Here is a 20,445-nt window from a genome sequence, read left to right as displayed (position 1 = left end):
TTATAAGTTAGAAAAGTCCGTTGAAAAGGTATGTAGTCAATGAGATACCGAGTTCTTAATGAACAAATGACGGACGACACTGGATTGCACTGTTAAGAACCCCTAGTCAAGTATGGGGAGGGGTCATAGTTAGCAAATAGCAAAGGGGAACAGTGGAATGAATACAGCCATTTCCCCATAGAGTCAGAGTCCAATCCAGCTGTCATTTTGTTGTAAAAATCTCCCTTTCTACATGTATGTTTCTATTCAAACCTTTGTATTCCCATCATTCATTGCTTTCCTATTTCTCATTCTTTACACAAACGCTAGTCTCTCTCTCTCTCTCTCTCTCTCTCTCTACCTCTCCACCTCTCTCTCTCTCTCTCTCTCTCTCTCTCTCTACCTCTCCACCTTTCTCTCTCTCTCTCTCTCTCTCTCTCTCTCTGCTCTGGTAGAGATAAAATCAGACACAGTCTCAACAATGGGGCTAAATAAGACAAATTCAGAGATACACACACTAGATTGACATAAGTTACAGAAGCAGTCAGGGGTTTTGTTTTCATGTGTATAGAAACTGCTGATTTTAAGCAGAAAGGTTCTGTTGTGGAAATACGATTCATGTGTTATAGATTGCATATCTGTTTTGTTTTTTTGTTTTGGCTCGTGCCTCCTGTACAAAAATGTGCCTTTTTATGGATGCACAAAGGGTGGAGACAGGAGATTGCTAGAGGATAGGCATACAGATATGCATCTCTGTGTGGAACATTGGAGTAGGATTTTTTACCACAAGATACGACATAATGTGAAACCCTAGAAAATGTAGAATTTTCATGTTTTATAATTTTCACTGTTAGACAGGCATGTACTGGATACTGTTATATTTGAAGAAAGTGTTATAGAAAGAGACCTCTTTGCCTTTCCCACTTAGTCAAGTAGCTGAATATGAGGTACTGAGAATGACATGTGAGTTGGCAGAGGGAAAATCGATTGATATACATTGGTCTTTAGCATTTTTCTAGTCTAGAGGGCGATGTTGAGGTGACTGAGAAATCGTTTTATAGCAATACCAGCACATGATTAGGACACTACATAGAGGACTTTATACAGTGACACAGTTACCAACTGAAGTAGCTGCTAGTAAGGTCCACACTTACACGCACAACCATACAGGGCTGTCACACCAGGGAGAACATAGCTGTCAAATAGACAGCAGGGTTTTATGTGACAGCTAACAAATCTATGTTTTGTTTGTTTCTCGTTTGTTTGTTTCTCGTTTTAAAAAGGTGAACACACACACACACATGCACGCATACACATATTGGTTAATATAGGAAGATTTGTGTTACCTGAGGGATAAACTGTCTGGAAGGTGAAGAGATGTGGTGAGGAGTCTGGTGGACTCTGGAGAGATGGACAAGGTAGACCAATAGAGCCATCCCATATCCCTCCTGCTGATGGGTTTTCCTCCAGGTAAAACAAATGCACGTCATCCAATTACCACCATGCAGGATCCTCAAGTATACACAGGTGTACCAATGAAAAATGTCTGGGTAGAGGTGTATTGAAATGTGTCTAATGTATTACTGTATCATACTCAAAGCTGTTGTTATTCAATGTGATAGTCCTAGAGTTATAATAGATGATAGGGGTATTCATGTTATTGATAATAGATGTATAATGTATGAGTAGTGGTAACAAATCACATACTTTCAATTAGCCATAAACCAGTGTGAACATAAAGTAGTGGTACTCGGTAGAATGAATTGAATAGAATAAGAGTTGGAACTTGATTGAAGTGCCACTAGTCCTTTCCCGCTACCAAGAGATCACCCCTGGGCAGACTCCTAACCTGTCAGTTTTTGAAATGTTCTCGACCCCTCGTGAGATGAGATTGTAACTGGGAGGCTAGGTTAGACCTTGAGAGAAGGTAAATAGTGAGACAGCAACCGAGAACGTCCAAAACACTGTTTCCTGAAAGGTCACACTAACTGTCAGGATGTTGGATCAGGAGAGTAAGTTGTGGAGCAGTAATTTCTTAAGCTTAGGTTATTTGCCAGACAGGTACCAGGTGTAGGCTACCAGCCTCACGGCTTCAAGGGTAGCAGAGACACACTGGTGCCCATACCACCCACTGCAGAGGGGCCAACACTCAGAGAAGGGTCCAAGGGCACTCATGAGTCTGTACTGAAAGGCCTCGAATGCAGTTAGTAGCGCCTGAGCCAAAGGCTAAGACTGTTGTCCAGCATGAAGTGTTTATCCTCTTTTGTGTTCTCTCATTTCACTCTCTTCTCAGGACAGTTAATTCTTTTGATTATTAGCAGGTGACAGAGACTGGTTCAGGTAATGATAAGGAGGTATTGGGGAGGAAGAAGTTAGTAGCATAATCAGTCCAGTCAATTACTCTATTCAATTCAGGGGTAAAGGAAAATTTGGAAACCTTGGAGCTTGGAGAAAGTGCGAGGGGCTATTGTCTGAGTAGCATTACGTCCGTAAGTACGGCGACCCCATAGTTAAAAAAAGGAGACACACCCAGCGATGCCAGTCCAGTAATATCCGGACTCGAGCAGGCATCCTTGAGAATGATTATCATTCCTGGGAGGGTAAGGTTTTAGACCAAACAAAGTGCTGGGCGTGCTCACGCGTGCCTCAGTGATTATATCAAGTAGGATTAGTTCTCTTTCCACTAAATATTCTTGAGGTACCCGAACTATGGGTGGGAGGTCACTAGGGGAAAAAGTAGGACACCTAGGTCCCTTAGTCTGAAGTCTCCCAATGCTTTACAAGCCGATCACTGTTAAATCTGGGTATTGGGAGACTGGGAAGAACGAACAGACAATAGCCCGCCCACAAGTGTTGATGAAAAGAACTGGTGACATTATTAGATGTGTGTATATTAACGCAAGCTGAAGGAGATTGCATATGACATTATTGATAGACATAGGATGATGCTATTGATGAACATGAAGTGTTTAAATGTATTCTGAGCTTAAAGACATGCGTTGGACAGAAGAACCTGTTAAACTTGAAGAACTGTAGTAGAGAATTCTGTATAGCTGATACACGTTCTACTGTACCATGTACCTTTCCAAATAATGTATTAAGTGTTTTATTGCACCCTCGAAGGGCATACAAAAAGTTATCTCCAAGCTCCAGAAGTGTACGGTTTATAGTAAAAGAAGAAGTCGTTTAGAGGATTAAGACTCTCTCTCATGATAACTTGTTTAGATCTACAAACAGCGTGGACATACACCAAGGGGGATTTGTATTACATAACAATGAAACGTGGTACTGAGATCCTGCTTATAACATCTTTAAGGTGATAGTTTATTGTACTATCAAAGGGTGGACTGTTGAAGTCGTATAATTGGATGAACGAAAGTATATTGGTTTAATATTGGTTTGCCGTGCGTATTGCGAAGCGTACGCCACGTGTTACGTAACGTGGTGCGTTCGCACGGTAAAATACGCACGCACACACTCGCATTACAACAGTTATTTATATCATTTCATATTGGTTCTGTTACACTGTAATTCAGGAGCAGATAGTATTCGGTTTATTATTAGTCTATATATATATATATATATATATATATATATATATATATATATATATATATAGTGATTATATGTACATTGTAGTGTTATTAAAGGTTTAGGTAAAAGGAAAGGTGTCATGCCTGATATCATATTGAAGCCCTAATCATCAGCAGCTGTCCGGTGCAGTCGGCGAAGAGATCGCACATTGCATACTTTAGTTATTGATATTAGAGAGTAAAACCTTTGTATGATACTGGCTATGAAAAGGAGCAGACCCCCTGGAGAGAAGACCCCCACCTTTGGATTCCTTAGATTGAATCAACCTATTACCTGTCTGGCCTGGACCCACCCAACGTCTGGACCTATAGAAACAATCTACGTCATCTCTATTGTTCACAATGAAACACTGACTGTATATATATTAGTTGCATCTCACTGGGGCCTCAGTCAACTCTGACACAATATTCTATACAGAATATTGTCCATCGGGTCCGGTGGGTGCGCAGCGTGCGCAAGCGATTGCATTTGGTATGTACTTATCTTTTGGTATTGGCTGTGCTGTACTGTACTTTATCATGATATAATAATGTATTGAATTGTTGACTATTTACATCTGTTAAAATAAACCACCATGTGCTTTGGACACACATACAATTGATTGGGCAATGCTTATTTTAAAACGATAGAATTACTTTAATAATGGATTAATTTGATATATATATTTGATATAACATATTTACACTGCAGTTATAATTTATCCTTTATAAATAACTGTAAGTTCCCTATGTTCACGACAATACTGAAAGCCAAAGGAGCTTATTCATTTTCCAAGAGAAGTAATATAGATAGAGAAGAGCAGATTACCTAGTACTGAGCCTTGTGGTACTCCAGCTGATAAGGGAAGTGGAGCAGAGGTGGATCCAGAAAAATGAACACTGAAAGAGCGATAGGATTGGTAGGATAAGAACCAGGGGCCTGATTCATTAAGGATCTTAAATGAATAGGTATCTTATTTCAGTCTCCTGGACAAAACCATGTTACAATGCAAGGGGTGCAAACTAGTTTTCTGTTTTGCACATAAGTTAAATACTGACTGTTTTTTTCATGTAACACACAAATACTTGATAGCTTATTTGTACACTGAAATTTAAAGTTGATATGTGTGTGCTACATGAAAAAACAGTCAGTATTTAACTTATGTGCAAAACAGAAAACTAGTTTGCACCCCTTGCATTGTAACATGGTTTTGTCCAAGAGACTGAAATAAGATACCTCTTCATTTAAGATCCATAATGAATCAAGCCCCAGGATAGGACAGTGTCTTGAAGATCCAGAAAAATTAGAAGAGAGTAAGCAGTGACCAAATGTTATGAAAAGGGGTCCCACTGGACTGAGGACTTTTTATTCATCGCCAGTTTCTCAAGTTTAATGTATGTTTTAATCCTTGGCCTAATCTAAGTATTGTGGCAAGAGCCCGCTACTGCAGAAGCATACGCGTACAACTTCTTCCTTTTTATGGTTCTTTATTGTCAGGATGGTAATAATGTTTTGACACCGTATACTTGCACAGCAATTATGGAGACCCTCAACGCTTACTATACATAGTCCAGCTCTCTGTCCCGATCAGCCAGCTAGCCCAGCGTTGATCTCCCTGAACAATGAAACAAGCAGGGTTTTATACCTGACACTCCTCCCACAGGCCTAGCTTGATGGACAGGTGACACACCCACCTTCTCTTTAAAAGGAAACGCCCATCCCTGGCTCAGTTTAGACTATCAGACCCACCCTGATTGTTTGCTGTGAGGAAGCAGCTTTTAAATCATGTAAGTAAACCAATTTTAAACTACACATATGTTTTTACCTGGTTTAATCTCCACCTAGTTACATAACTGTGCCAATGTTTTACTCTACTTCCCTGCTTTCTCTGCATATTGCCAGCTAAATGCCTCCTTTTGTTACATATCCCTCCCCCTAGCGTCTCCAAGTAGGGGGACGAGGACTTATTTTCGTGACAACGCATCTGCATTTTTGTGTAGAATCCCAGGCCTATGTTCTACTGAGAACTTGAAAGGTTGTAGTGCCAAGAACCAGCGGGTTACCTTGGCATTTACCTCCCGGTTGTTCTGCATCCATCTTAATGGTGCATGGTCTGTTATTAGGGTGAACTCTCTCCCTAGGAGATAATAGCGCAGAGCTTCTGTAGCCCATCTTATGGCGAGACATTCTTTCTCCACAGTGGCATATTTTTGTTCCCTTGGAAGCAACTTACGACTTAGGTACAGGACAGGATTTTCTACTCCATTCTTCTCCTGTGACAAGACTGCACCTAAGCCAACACCAGAAGCATCAGTTTGGAGAAAGAACCTCCGGGTAAAATCTGGTGCTTGTAGAACTGGAGAGGAACAAAGAGCTAACCGAAGATCAGACCAGGCGGTTTCTGCAGAGTCAGACCAGGTTAATCTATCTGGACAACTTTTTTTTAACATGTCCGTAAGTGGAGCAGCTCTAGTGGCGAAGTGGCTTACAAACCGCCTGTAGTAACCTACTGAGCCTAAAAAGGTTCTTAAGTGTGACTTTTTCTCTGGTCTTGTCCAATTTTTGACTGCCTCACTTTGTCTAGCTGGGGTTTTACATGCCCTCGACCAACAATGTACCCCAAATATTTGGCTTCTCTCATGGCTATGGCACATTTCTCTGGGTTAGCTGTTAACCCTGCGGACTGTAATGAAGCTAAGACCGCCTCAACTTTGGCTAAATGTGATCCCCAATCTGGGGTATAAATCACTATATCGTCCAAGTAAGCAGCTGCATAAGCTGTGTGAGGTCGTAGCAATTTATTCATAGTCCTTTGGAAGGTGGCAGGTGCCCCATGCAACCCAAAGGGTAGGACTTTATATTGATAGAGACCATCAGGGGTGGAAAATGCAGTCTTTGGCTTGGCTGTGGAAGTCAGGGGAACTTGACAATAACCCTTTGTTAGATCAAGGGTTGTTAAATAATTGCTACCAGCAAGATTTTCCACTAGTTCATCCACACGTGGAATTGGATAGGCATCAAACTGCGACATACTGTTTAGGCGCCTAAAGTCATTTCAGAACCTAATTGTCCTATTGGGTTTCGGAACAAGCACAATGGGACTATTCCATTCACTAGTGGACTCTTCAATTACATCTAACTGGAGCATCTTCTCGACCTCCTTTCTCACGTCCACCCGTCTGGCTTCTGGAATACGATATGGCTTCTGCTTGACAATGACTCCTGGCGCAGTGACAATGTCGTGTTCGATTAAGGTAGTGCGCCCAGGAATGGAAGAGAAGACATCCCTGTTCCGGCGAATCATTTCTTCAGTCTGTTGTCTCTGCTGAATGGACAAGGCTGGCTCTATGGGCACTTTAGACTTTTCAGTGGCAGTACTCACTACCTGAGGAGAGGTTTCCTCATCATGCCAGGGTTTAAGTAGGTTCACATGATATATTTGCTCCTCCCTTCTCCTACCTAACTGGTGGACTCTGTAATTGACAGGACCGACAGCCTCTAGAACTTCATATGGACCCTGCCAATGGGCGAAAAGTTTGCTTTCCTGGGTAGGAACGCGGACTAGGACCTTGTCCCCAGGCTTGAAAGATCGAACAACAGCACTTTTGTCATAACTTTTCTTCTGTCGTTCCTGAGCCTCTTTTACATGTTGCTGCACAATGGGCCCTATCTTTCCTAGCCTCTCATACATTTGGGACACAAATTGTACCAGATTTGGCTCCCTGGGACCTTGCTGTTCCCACCCTTCTTTTAACATATCCAAGATACCCCTGGGCTGTCTCCCAAACAATAACTCAAAGTGACTAAACCCTGTTGAAGCTTGAGGTACCTCACGGATGGCAAACATCAAATAGGGAATAAGAGTGTCCCAATCTTTTTTCTCTTGAGCTACTGCTTTCCTGAGCATGTGCTTTAATGTGCGGTTAAAGCGTTCCACCAAGCCATCTGTTTGTGGATGGTATACAGAGGTGTGAAGCGCCGTAACCCCTAGCAACTGGCACATGTCCTTCATCAGTTTAGACATGAATGGAGTACCCTGGTCTGTGAGAATTTTTTTGGGTATTCCCAAGCATGTAAACATCAATACAAGTTCTTTAGCTATGGTGCTGGACTTTATGTTTCATAGGGGAATTGCCTCTGGATACCTGGTTTCATAGTCAAGCACCACTAGTATATATTGGTCCCCACTTGCAGATTTTTCCAGGGGCCCCACAAGGTCCATAGCTATCCATTCAAAGGGAACTTGTACTATTGGTATTGGAATGAGAGGTGCCCTGTACATGGGTTTGGGACAGGTTCTCTGACAAATGGGACAGGACCGGAAATACTTTTTCACTGCCATGTGTACACCGGGCCAGTAAAACCTAAGCAGAACTCGTTCCCATGTTTTATCCTCCCCTAGGTGTCCCCCACAGACATGTGTATGTGCTGCTTTTAACACTAGGGTTACATGGACCTGAGGAACCATTAATTGTTCTACTTTTTCCCCCTGTACATTAGCAACTCTATACAGGAAATTATTTTTAACAATAAAATATGGTATACCTTCTGCAGGCTGGGCGGCTTTAGCTACCCCATTTACCTCAGTCACACTTTTAAAGGCATGTTCCAAAGTGGCATCATTAAGTTGGTATCAAGCAAAGTCCTGCAAAGGAAACAAAATTGGTATTGCGGACCAGTCCGTATCCTCACTGACAGGCGGGGTGGCTCATCTGCGACATCACCGACCAATGCTAGTTTGGACTGTCCATGTTTCCCCACAGTTGGATGCTTTTGTGGAACTCCTGCTGTGACTCCCAGGATGGCATTCCAGTTTGGCGGTTCCCAAAGATCGATGTCCAGATGTTGTGGATTCTTGACCGGTTCCTTTAAGACCGGGCTTCCGACCGTTGCATCAGTTGCCGGCATGTCCGGCCGGATCCGCTCACCGAGGACATCATTAAACAGTGGGAAGTTTCGCCCCAAAATGAGTGGATATGGGAGTTTAGGTGATATGGCACCTACCACCATAACAGTTTTGTCTTTGAGTGTGACTGGTAGTATTGTTCTTTCATACTCCTCTGTTGTGCCATCTACGCAAAGAACCTTCACCTTGGGCAACCGAGAAGTTATGGTTTCCGGTAAAGCAGAGCTGGAAACCAATGAGAGTTCACTCCCCGAGTCAACCAAGGCCAGAATAAGGTTTTGCTTGATTAGCACAGTCACCCGGAACAAACAAGGACTTCCTGATGTGGGACTCATGGTAAAACAGCTTGGAAATGCAAGTCCAATATGTGCTACAGAACAGTCCACGGGTTCCTGTAGTTTAGGACACTCTGCCTTAAAGTGGCCTGGCTCACCACATTCAAAACACTTCAGATTAGACAGCTTTGCACCTGGCCCTCTGTCCGTAGCAGTTTTGCCATTGTACCCTGTGGTAAGGATTGTCAAACCTGGCTTTTGAAGTGGCAGCGGCTTTGGCACAAATGCAGGTTCTTTAGTCATTTGCTGTAGCGCACAAAACCTTTCTACCACGGTGGCAAGCTCTTCATAAGTTTGTGGGTCTGATTGCAGAACCCACCTTTGCAAATCGCGGTTCAGCCCCCGGATGCAGTGATCTATCGCCAGAACTTCAATAATCCGAGAAGGCGAATTCTCCTCAGGCTGCAGCCATTTCTTTAAAATTTTAGAAAGCTCAGCCACTTGCGCTCTGACCGGTTTTTCTTTATCATAGCGCCATTGGTGATAGCGCTGGGCTCGGCCTGGCCCGAAAACAACAATGCGAGCCAATATCTCAGACTTTAGACACAGATAATCAGAGGCCCATTCCTCATCTAGATCCATATAAGCTCGCTGAGCTTCACCAGTCAGATATGGCGCCAGTCTCTCAGCCCAATCTTTAGGCCATTTTGCAAGTCTCTCGAAAGACACCAGGGGGTAAATGTATCAAACTGCGAGTTTGCCAGCGTGTTGAAATCGCGGGAAATCGCGGATGTTTACCCGCAATTTTTTTTAAAAAAACTGGAAATGTATCAAGCTGCGATTTTGACACTCATGTTCAAAATCGCTGGTCATCTCTGGCGATTTTGAGCGATTTAAACACTCCTGAGTTTAGCTAACTCTCCTGTGTTTGGCAAACTCTCCTGTGTTGTAACAGTGAGTTGTAAACACATCACTGTTACACTGCCCTGTCATTCAGCTGCCGGAGCTCCGAAAATCGGGGAAAAATTTTGCGTGGGGTTCCCCCGATTTTCACTTTACCAGCACTAGGCAAACCAGCCAGGGTTGGCGGCACTATAGCAGGGAGACGCGCGGCAGGGGTCACCCTGCCATAATGACTAACCAACCCTAGACTGTTCAGCGCTGGGCTGGATTCCCTGGGGAGTGGGGTCCGCTGAAAAAAAACGAGCGGGCCCCCCTAGAAAGAACCAGCCCAGTGCTGATAGCACTAGGGCCCTTCCTACTACCCCTGGGCTGTGGGTAGTAGGGTAATACGGCGCTAAATGGTTTAAAAAAACAAACTGACACCAATTTTGTTTGTGGAACTACAAGTCCCAGCCAGCCAGGTTGCCAAAAACAGTGTGGCCATGCTGGTGCTTGTATAACTACCCACGGCAGCCACGGCATGTTGGCACTTGGAGAACCACAAGTGCCAACATGCCCTGACATTCCTGGCTTGCTGGGACCTGTAGTTCCACAAAGAAAAAAGTTAACAAAACAACAACACCCTCATACAAACCACACATATTTATTAAAAATAATAAAACCCACAATAAAGACACTAACCACCCTCTTTTAAACCACAACTATTTATTAAAAATAAAAAATACTTACCAATGATGTCTTCTTTCTTGATCCAATGTCCCTTATTATTTGTACATTTATCTTGCCGGCTTGCCCCAGTCCCAGCCATTTGTACCTCCATAAATGAATCTGTGCCAACTGGAACACTTCACCCAGAAGGGGCACATATTTGTAATTTCCCGAATTCTTTAGTCTTGATTGAAGTAAAAAAAAATAAAAGCCAGGAGCCGCCGCAAACACCTCCTACCTATGCTCTTACGCTGTATTATGGTATTTTCCCACGCTAGTGGGGAAATCACATATTACAGTATTTAGCGCTTACGCAATTAACGTAGCGCATTGCGCATGCGCAACGCTACTTGCGTAACCTGTAATACAGTAAATACAGGTTACGCAAGTTTGCGGAAAGAAAGTGTGTGTGGCGAGTGTAGGCAATTCTCTCGGGGGGCATGGGAGCTGAGCGATGGGACAGTAATTTGAGAAAACATTTGGGTCACAATTTTGCTTTTCAGAATAGAAGTCATCACTGCATGCTTAAATAATAACAGAAAGTTACCAGTAGAGAAAGAGAGAGAGATAACAGATTTTAGTTAGAGGTGGAATGAGCACAGGAGACAGAGATCTACCAGTTTGCAAGGGGATTGGAATAAACGGTCAGGAGGTAGATTAGGAAGATAAGAGGAGCGTAGATACTTCATGTGCATTTGTGGGATCAAATGAAGAGAAGGTGTCAGAAGGCGCCGGGAAGGAATTGAGCTGATTGCTTGTTGAGGAAGATGATACCATTTCAAGTTGTACCTTATCAATCTTGTAGGTATCCTAAGTAGGAAGCAAGATCCAGGCCATTGATAGTAGTCAGAGGATTTAGGGTGGGAGGGTCGAAAAGAGATTTAAATGTGTTAAAAAAGTGTTTGGTGTTAAAAGTCTGAGCAGAGTTGAGAGATTGGAAGTATGTTTGTTTAGCAGTGTCCAGAGCATTTCAATAGGAGTGGTAGATAGCAGTATATGTTAGGAAATCAGTAGAGGTACAAGATTTACGCCAGTGACAATCAGCTTTACGAGAAAGTTTTTGAAGATTTTGTTACTTTTGTGTGCCATGTCTGACATTTAAGTCGATGTGGAGTATGAAGATTCGCTGGAGTCCCTTGATGAAGGACTGTTGCTATGATTTGGTGAAAATGAGGTACTGCTATATCAGGGGAGGAGGATGTATAGATTGGGGAGAGGAGGTACTGGATAGAGGTGGAAAATTGTTAAGATTTCTGTGGGTAAAAGAAGGCTTGGTAGAGTTTGACAGCAGAGAGGTTAAAGTACTGGGAGAGAGTGTATAGCTGAAGAGGTGATAATCTGAGAGGGGGAAAGGAGAGTTAAGGACATCAGAAACTGAGCAAAGTCTAGAGCCTAGGTTCCCAAAGTGCGCCGGAGCTCTCAGGGGTGCCGCGGTGCTGTCACAGGGGTGCCATGGCCGGGGGACAAAAAAAGAAGCAACTTACCAATCCGACGGCACCTGTGACCCAGCATCCTCCTCCCTCCTCATGGAATGTCGGGCGTGACATCATCACGCTCGACAATCAATGACAAGCGACAGGAGAGAGGATGTTGGGTCCCAGGCACCACCGAATTGGTAAGAAGAAATAAGAAAAGACAGAAGAAATAAAAGAAAGAAGGTCAAGTATTGTAAGTAAAGAAACGGAGGGGAGTAGTGATAGGAAACAGCAATGGAGGGACAAAAGAATGAAGGAGGGGGCAGTGTGAGGATGCAGAGGGGGTAGAGTGGGAATGCAGAGGGGGCACAGAGAGTGGATGCAGAGGGGGCACAGAGAGTGGATGCAGAGGGGGCACAGAGAGTGTGGATGCAGAGGGGCACAGAGAGTGTGGATGCAGAAGGAGCACAATGAGTGTGGATGATAATGCAGGTACACAGAGTGTGTGGATGATGATGCAGGGGCACAGAGAGTGTGGATGATGATGCAGGGGCACAGAGTGTGTGGATGATGATGAAGGGGCACAGAGTGTGTGGATGATGATGCAGGGGCTCAGAGTGTGTGGTTGATGATGAAGGGGCACAGAGTGTGTGGATGATGATGCAGGGGCTCAGAGTGTGTGGTTGATGATGAAGGGGCACATACTACATATAAAACGGGACTGCTCGGTAGTTATTTTGGAGGGGTGCCTTGAAAAAATGATGTAGACTCTAAGGGTGCCGTGAACTGCAAAGTTTGGGAACCACTGGTCTAGATAAAACAAGATCAAGGCAGTGGCCATCCCGATGAGTAGAGGATTTAACCCACTGAGAGAGGCGGAGGGAAGAGGTTATAGGGAGTAGTTTGGAAGTAGAATTGGAACGTGGATTAGCAATAGGAATGTAGAAATCACCCATGGTTGTGGTGGGGATGTTGGAAGATAAGATAAGATAAGAAGTGAGGTAACCATGGCTAGAAATGTTCAAGAAATTGTCAGTGGGGTCCAGGAGAGTGATAGATCATAGCTACATGCATAGAGAATCCAAGTAGCATGCACTTCAAAAGATAAATAGGGAAAAAATTCACGAGTGTTAACTAAAGGTGAGAAGAGTAATGAAAGGACAATGTGGACAAATGTTTGTGTTGCAAGAAGGGTGAAGGTTGATATAGTCCTAAAGAAAATGCCATGAAAGGAGAGTAAGAAAAGCAATTTGTTTAACATTGGGATTGAAGAGTAAAAGACAAGAAACTAGAGGGGAAAAAGAAATATCTAGTTGCAATGTCCACAGTTAGAGAAGAAGTGCAGAGTTAGGTTGTAATAGGTATAGCTTATTTCTGGATGTCTTCAGAAGTTGTTCTGTGTTTGTTCCACTGTGTTGTTTAACTGTACATTACCTTAGACTTTGTGAAAAAACCCACTTAGTGTAGGAAACCCCAACACATCACACCTCAAACACATTTCCCCTTAAATGCTAAAATATAGATGGGATGAATACAAACTATCTACATCTATGATAATTAATCAGCTAATCAGAGAATATAGAAAAGAAACACTACACTACACCATTACACTGTGCTGTTGACCCCTGGCTGGATAGCTGCACAAATACATGCAATTTTTTGCCATACCCCTTCATGGTCAATCAACAGGATTTGGGATTCATCATACCAAACAAAGCTTTTTCCTGTCATGCAGTATACATGTTCCTTATTCTATTGCAGTAATAGTTGATTTTTACTGACAAGAATGTAACCTGATAAAGTCCTAAGATTCTATACCCAATCCATGAAGTTCCAAAAGGAATGAAGAGCTGAGCATTTTTTATGCATCTTTCTGTGTTACTAATGTCTGCAGCTGGCAGACTGCAACCTGCCTGTTATACTACAGAAGTCTTTTCAACCTTTGTCAGTCCCTTTCCTCATTGGTCTGCTTTAGGAAAGAAAATGTCAGATTTTAAGAAGTGTAGATTTTTAAGATTATTTATTGCTATGTTGACATAAATGTTGCAAATTTTTAAAACATAATCATTTCTGGTGGATAAAATAGACACAGTTTTTTCCACTGATAGAAACAATATTTATCCAATAAATTCCTTTGGATATTAAAACAGGTGATTATGTGATACCCAATTAATGTAGCTTGCCCTTAACTGTCATTTTGTTGATGGCCAATTGTTAATATACCCAATGTTATGTGTATAAACCACCAAATGTTGTTTATGTTCCTTATAGACTGATATTAGCTGATATGGCACTCACTATTTTGCGTTGTTTAAAGCCACTTTTGTTTTTGAGGAAAGGAAGGAGAACGAGCGCAACTTTGTGATCCATTAATAAAAATAATAAATAACAATTTGTGACTAAACAATGACAAAATGGCTAAAATTCAATGCAAAGATAGCACATGCAGGCAGCCAGAAGAATACGTAGTGGCAGAACTACTATGGGTGCAGTGGGTAAGGCTGCAACAGGGTCCAGAAATGTCATTCCCCCCACCCTTTCTGAGACCATCCCCCATCCCCCATTCTGAGGCTAACACTCTGCTCTGAAAAGAGCAAAGTTCTCTTTTGAATGGTGCATGCACCTGCCGAACATGATCAGAGAAGAGCATAGTCTTGGGAGGGTACAGCAGCATCACCAGGCCCCTACCAAAACTTTTACTATGGGGCCAGCGATACACTGTTCCACCCCAGGGAATAAGCATCCAAATATGGAGATCAAATTGATGATAAATCAGCTTCCTTGTGTGGAAATTCAGCATATGCAATGTGTTCCAGAAAAGGAACAAGGTTAATATAGTCTGACAATTCAGATTATTAACTGCCAAGACCACAAAGATAAGATTATTAAAATATAATAGACATGCAATGAAAATGCATAAAGAGCAACAGTTATATAACAATATAATAAATATGGCAGGTTTCATAGCAGAATAAAAAAGTAACAATGTTAATAACCATAACATCTAAAAAGAAGATGTGAATGAATTCATCCAATTAGTGCATAGCAATAGTAGTCAAGTGCAAAATAAATACAAAAATGTTTGTTGTTAATATGAAAAATAGAGGGAAAAGGGGGGGTTAAAAAAGGGTCAAGGATCAGAGGTGAAATATGAAGTAATAACAAAAGACAAGTGACAAAGGCTGTAAAAGACTGAGCTTCATCTAAATGAACCTAACCTTCATCTAACCTTCAGATCACAAAATTGCAGTCTTCTGTAGTTACGATCTACATATTGCAGGTTGCAGCTATAATTCAAAAAATAGATGTAAAATTTTGTGTTAGAGTTTATATAGAATGGAATATTATTAATTGTTGTGTGCCAGCAATTCATTGTACTCCTGGAGATCCTGCTCCAGGGCTTCTCAACTTTTTAGGACCACAGTGCTACACTTCTCTGCAGACAACTACACCTCAGTGCCCTCTAGGATTCTTAAACCCTGTAGCTGGTTATCCACGTTCCTCTGTCCTGCTGTTTATCTCTGTTGCCTAATACTCCTATGCCGCTGGCCTAAGCATTGGGGCTCTCCACCCAGTCTCACTTGTCAGCCACTAGAGGGCTGTGATCTGCAGTCAGGGAGCTGCGAAGTCCATATTCCCTTGCTGGGATCCCTTTGTGAAAACTTACCTCTCCGTTAGACCCCACGCCTCTTTGTGGGTAGTGTTCAGCCAAATACACCCGAGGTACCACCTGACTCATAATTTATGACAAACCGCACGCAGTCTTGTCAGGGTGACACTAGTAAGCAATATCGAGTTGCTTACACCTCCTGGTGACCCTAATGCTAACTATCACAGAAACCAGCTCTTTAGCCACTGGACCAGATAATCCCGCTGTCGAGGTCCGGCGCTTCTACCTGCTCCCATCTGTCTAGCCTTTCTCCACTGTGACAGCGCTGCGCTCCTGCTGCGGGGTGCCATCTTTCTGGCGGTTTTACGCTTTTATAACTTTTCTCCTCTTTACCCATTGGTTGATTGTTAGGTTCCCTCTATATAAACATCCTCCTTTAGCTCCCAAGTACCAGATCTTCAGGTCTCCTTACCTGATAGGATGTTCCTTCACCTGGCTCCTGTTGTTTACTTCAGTGTACTCCTACAAGATCCTGCTCCAGAGCTTCTCAGTTCTTCAGGACCTCAGTGGAACAATTCCTCTGCAGACCATTACACTCCTGTGTACTCCTGTTTCACCCCATCTGGTGCCGGTACTTCAATGTACTCCTGCAGATCTTGCTCCAGGGCTTCCCAGCTCTTCAGGACCATAGTGCTACACTTTTCTGCAGACTACTACACCTCTGTGCCCTCCAGGATTCCTAAACCACGTACCTGATTATCCACGATCCCCTTTCCTGCTGTCAGGGAGCTGTGAAGTCCATATTCCCTTGAATATACAAGGAAGGCGATTTGTTCTTGTTTTAGTGACGATTCTGTTTTCAAAAGCGTTTCTACAAGGGATAGCGTTCGATAGCGGTGTATAATGAATTCACATCGCATGTCATCATGATACGCTCTTCTTTCCAATCTACATTATTAAGGAGATTTAGCACTTGTGTAGTATCTCTTAAGTAGCTCCTTTGTTTAACTACTAATAGCTGAAGAAAAGTGTTGATGTACCCTGAAAGATTGGATGTGAGGGATCCTATATCTGACACTATGGGTCTTCCGGGTGGGTTTGTAAGTGATTTGTGGATTTTCGGAAGAAAGTAAAATACTGGCAGTCTTGGATTTTTTATGTATATGTATTCATGTTCTTTCTTAGAGATGATGCCATTATTTTTACTTGTGTTAATTAAAATAAGTAATTAGGTATTGTAGAGATAGGTAGGGTCCTCCCTCAGAAGTTTGTATGTGTTGTTCTCCCTAAAAGTCTCAAGGCTTCTTGTATGTATTGAGGTTTATCCATCACCACTATACCGCCCCCTTTGTCAGCGTGCTTTATAACATTGTTGGATGTGTCGCTTAGTTCTTGAAGGGCCTCTTTTTCTTCCTTATTAAGGTTAGGTCTTCTTGTGTATGTCCTCTAAAGGACTAATTTTTCAATTTCTTCTTCTGCCATCCTCTGGAAAGTCTCTACATAGGGAGGGACCTTTGAGGTAGCTTGGGGAGAATGAAGATTTAGGTATTAGATTTGTGTGTTGAAATTGGTCTTTCAATGGTGTGGTGTGTACCTGTGTACGTGGAGTGTTTAAGAAATATTTCTTAAGGGTCAATTTGCGTATGAACTTGTGTAGATCCACATATGTGTTGAATTTATTGGAACCTGCACTAGGGGTAAATTTTCGATTTTTGTTGAGTACCCTAACCTGATGAGGGGTCAGCGTGTGTGTGCTAAGCTTGTATATTCATCCCATATTAATTTCTCTGTTTTTGGCCTTGTACCAATGCAGTTTTCCTCCTCTTCCTCCCCTTCTACTACTCCTAGTTTTCTTTTAGGTTTCTCTGGGTATTTTTTGTTGATTTTACCGGGGTTAGGCGTGGTCAGGGCCGGATTAACCATAGGGTTAACTGGGCTACAGCCCAGGGGCCTATGGCATCCAGGGGGCCCTTGAAAGTGCTCAGCAGCAGTATTGATCGGTCGGGGGCGCCCCCGGCACGACCAGTGCTGCTGAGCACTTTCACTGCGGTCCTTCTCCGGCGCGCTGTAGTCTCCTTACTGAGGAGATCTCGTGAGTCTCACTCTCACGAGAGCTCCTCAGTAAAGTGTGTACAGCGCGCCGGAGAAGGAGGTAAGTGCCGGGGGGGGGGGGCAGCTCGGATCACAAGGCGGGGGGCCTCACGGGGGAATGGAGGCCCCCTTAGCCCAGGGGTCTCCATTCCCTTAATCCAGCCCTGGGCGTGGTGGTTCTTTTAGGCGTGCGAACTCTAAAAAATAGTCTATACATGCTCTAAAAAATAGTACTCAGATACACTAATAACACACAATTTGCTTATAATCAAAGAGCTGAAGAATTTTACCAATATTGAACTCTTTAATACCTTTATGTTGTTAAACAGCTATTTTAAGAGGAATGCACCATCTTAATATATAGTTCAGTTTAACATTGGACTCTGCTGTAACAGATGCATAAGCACCATACATATGGAGGTATATGGACTTTGACTAAAAGAGCAGTTGTGACAACAGAGCAGGGATTCTCCATACCTGTTGCGATCGACAAATCAACAAGCTCCCGATCAGCACCTCCTACTTTCAGAGCAACACCAATCAGTGACTGTGAGGAGGCTTATTTAAACTTGCAAGCTAACTAGTGGCTCAACTTTGACATATCCCTGAGGAAGCCTCTGTATTATATTAAGGGTGTGCACCGGCCACTTTTGGTGTTTTGGGTTCTGATTAGCTTAAGGTTTTGGGTTCTGATTTGTTTTGCCAAAACACCCCACGAAAGGTTTTGGTTCTGATTTCGGGTTTTGGGTTCTGATTTTTTTTTAAAAAAGCATAAAAAGTGCTTAAATCCATTATTTTGTTGTTTTTTTCACTCCTACACTATTATTAACCTCAATAACAATAATTTCCACTAATTTCCAGTCTATTCTGAACACCTCACAATATTGTTTTTAGGCCAAAAGGTTGCACCGAGGTAGCTGGATGACTAAGCTAAGCGACACAAGTGGGAGGCACAAACACGTGACCCAACACGTGGCAGGATCAGTGGACTTAAACAGCAGTACCACTGGACTTATACGGCAGGATCAGTGCCTTGCTTGCAGTCTCCTAGGTAACGCAAATAATCTGTATAAATATGCACACAGGGGCATGGCCAGTAAAATATTTAGTAAAATATTAATTAAAAGTGCCCAATATAGCCCTGCCTGGCACCTAGAGAAACAGAGGCACTCTTGTTTGAAAGAGTGGAGTCCCAGCTTTCAAACAATGTCCCCCCTTAGAAGTTGTCAATAACATCCTACATTACAGAAAACATTAAACTTTCCATTGATGGAGGTTATATTGCCAAGATCGTGCCCATACTGGCTCAAATAAACTCAGGGGTCCCATTTAATGCAGAAGGTTGTTTAATTTTAAAAATGGTATCTATCTATATTATTCCTACACATGTTACTCATTTCATCCAAGACAGTACAAACTTGCAAACATTGTATTATCATTCTGTAGAATCAGGATTCTTGTTGTTTTGGAAAAGTGGATAGATGCTAAAGCAAGAACTACAAAGTATGTATTAGTAGAATTTAAAAATATATATATACACGTTTGCTTTTAGTTAATTGTTTTGCAATTTCAATTAAAAAAACAAACACTTGTCAGAAGTTATAAGCAAACTAATGGTATTTTCAAAGTCTTCTGAGAAAAACAAACAAATGAAACCAGCCCAAAAAGTGCCAAAATAGGCTCAGTAAAGGAGTGAGAAATATCTCAGTGGCACAGTTTCCCATTTGCGTCAATGAGATTTCGAGCATTTTGAAAATAAAATTAATGGGATATTAAATTGATATTAAATTGAATGGGAGAAGCTCCACTTCTAAATATATATATAAAAAATATGGCAGTGTGCCACTCCCAAAATTCTTCAACCAGCCCCAGCGCTAGTCTACTTGGGCTGGTTTCCACTAACTCAAGAAGCATAGTCCTTGTATAATGCTAGGGGGTTCCTAAAATTCCCACCCATTACATAAATATTATACAAATATATAATAATTAAAAAATTAAAAATGCACATTTGTAAAAATAAAGGTTCATTAAATGAAACACTCCATGATACCTTCATCCACCAAGTTATTATAAATTATCATCGCGGTGCGGTCCAGTTGGATTTCTTGCATCTTTTGATCCAAAAGGAAATGTCCTTACTTTGTAATTCAATTTTCTTTTTTTAATCCTAAGGGAAATCAAAGCCAGAACTTCTTATTTTAATCCGAAGTAATATCCCAGGCATATTCTCTTCTTCTAATCCTCTGGAAAGAGAGATAATAAAAAAAAATAGATGACGTGAAAAACATTAAGATGACGTCAACTGATTCTCTCGGAACTCTATGCAGACTGAGAGAAAAATCAATTGGTTAGGATTTTTTGTTTCTGACAAGTGGAAGAGGTTTACACATGCTAGGCACCAATCCGAGTCTCGCGAGATCCGACGCGAGACTTGGACGTCAGAGCCTCACTTTCATTTTTATTGGGAGCCGGAAATACCCGAACAGTGCTCGGATCCCGTCGGATCCGCACTGTTCGGGTGGGCTTGGATTAGCGCAATCCGAGCCCGCTCATCTCTATATTATATGAGGTGAAACACGTTTGTTAAAACATACTGCCACCCTTTGGAATTTGTTTCCATAATAGACTATACCAAATATACCAACTTCACGTGTCCAGCCTTCATTTTTACTCGCACTGCACCTATAGAAGAATCACCTGCTTGCGGGATGTAAGTGGCTGCAGACTAAGAATAGAAGAACAGCTGGAATCGTATTGGACCCGGTGCGCATGTGCAAGGATCATACTCGGAAGACGGCACAACATACCCAAACACTACCTCCAGCACAACTAGAAGGAGAAGAGGAAGAAGTGCCGAGTTAGCCACAGGGAAGAAGGCCCTGCAACAAACTGTAATTGTCTCTTCTTACTTCTTGGGACCCATCACCTCATTACGTTGGCTACCACCTCCAGAAACTTATTGGGATTTCTCATGAACTGTGTCTG

The sequence above is a fragment of the Mixophyes fleayi genome, chromosome 1 (assembly GCF_038048845.1).
Source record: "Mixophyes fleayi isolate aMixFle1 chromosome 1, aMixFle1.hap1, whole genome shotgun sequence".
Taxonomy (NCBI): Eukaryota; Metazoa; Chordata; class Amphibia; order Anura; family Limnodynastidae; genus Mixophyes; species Mixophyes fleayi.
This window is presented reverse-complemented; position numbering follows the sequence as displayed.